At 50.6% G+C, this 1,530-nt stretch overlaps 1 pseudogene; it reads right to left on the bottom strand.

The window, feature by feature from the left end:
- Positions 1-715: 715 nt before the first annotated feature.
- On the bottom strand, positions 716-905 carry LOC148123004 (Nuclear RNase P; annotated as a pseudogene).
- Between the last annotated feature and the right edge of the window lie 625 nt (positions 906-1,530).

Here is a 1,530-nt window from a genome sequence, read left to right as displayed (position 1 = left end):
CTCCCAAATAAACATTTAAGAGTATTAAAAACTCTCAGTGTAAAAATTCAGCACAATCAGTACTGGAAGTAGGCTGGTTTTGAACTTAGAGATCTGCAGGTCTCTGTTTCAAAAAGCAAATCTTGTTTGCCTGTACCAGCAAAATTTTGAATTAAAAATTAAGTGTAAAGAATGCAAGAGAAATCCTTTCTCTGGGGGAAGCTGTCACTGGTAGTGTATTCCCCCTCTTATGTCTAAAAACCAAAGCAGTTGTCACTGGGAATTGAACTCAGGACCTTTGGAAGAGCAGTCAGTGCTCTTAACCTCTGAGCCATCTCTCCAGCTCCCCTATTTAGATGGAAAAACCTCTAGGTAACATTGTTTATCTCACCAGGTGTCTCAGGCAAAAGGTCCGCCTTTCTTTGTTACCTAGGATACGGTAACCAGGTAAACATGCCTTTATTATGATAATCACGACCAGTTCTTTAAGGGAGAATGGGCGTAGCATCGATCTGGCTACTTCCTGCTGACGAAGGGACGTTGTTTAGGGGATAAATGTTTTTATCTGACTGAATTTTTGGCGACAAATGTTTTTATCTGACTAAATTTTTGGCGACCTTGACTGAGGGCGGCAGCAGCGGAGGCGGCTGCCATAGCTCCGCCTCTGAAGCCCATTATGGCGCGCTCCGCATGGCCCAAAGGCATGGCTCCGCCCCGGGCCGTGTGCGGGCTCGCCGTTTCATCTCAGGCAATGAATTCGCACCGCCGGCTGTGAGCCTTTTCCAAGCTTCGGCGAGGGGGGGCATCCGCCCACCCGTGGAGGGGCTTCTCCTGCCCGGTCCGCCTGTGTGCAGAGCCCCGTTCTCTGGGAACTCACCTCCCCGTTCGCCCATGTTGCTATGGAAACACAGTTTTTTCGCAGAGCCGATTTAGCTCCTCTTTGTTTTTTATGGCGCCGCTGCTCACCATGCAGCTTTCGCCTCAGTCAGGCGAGTCCGCTCAGGTGCTGAAAAAGTCCTCCAAAAACCATAGCCCCGCCAGAAGGCCGGGACATATAGCCTCTGATGTCACATGGACTTTAGCCCGCCCGCGACCTGGCTATTCGCAGGCCTCTGAGGACTCCAGCAAATTTCCCGCCAGCAACTGGTTAGCATGGCCATGCCTCCCGAACGAGCTAGCACTGGAGAGTGCAATTTTGCGTCTTCCTCCTGAGTAGCTGGGATTACAGGTGTGCACCACCATGCCTGGCCCACTTCCGTGTTTCTAATCAGGCATTACCGCTCAAAGGCGGGCCGGCTGCCGCCAGCACTCTCAGCACGATCAAGCAGCTTGTCTTTCTCAGTCAAAAATTAAAGTTTTTTGTACGTGAGAGCCAGAGACTGAGCTCTCTTAACAAAATTAGGCGAAAATCACCTCCAAAAGCTCTGTGGCTCTTTAAGAACAGGGAAGGCAGTGATCAAGTTTGCCTCCCTACGAGACTGTTGCCTCCAGTCTCTATCAGCGAGTATGCACGGAGGAAGCCGCGGATCTCCCAACCGTAAACCTCGCTTT

This window comes from Myodes glareolus, chromosome 2 (genome assembly GCF_982192425.1).
Source record: "Myodes glareolus chromosome 2, mMyoGla1.1, whole genome shotgun sequence".
Lineage (NCBI taxonomy): Eukaryota > Metazoa > Chordata > Mammalia > Rodentia > Cricetidae > Myodes > Myodes glareolus.
This window is presented reverse-complemented; position numbering and strand designations above follow the sequence as displayed.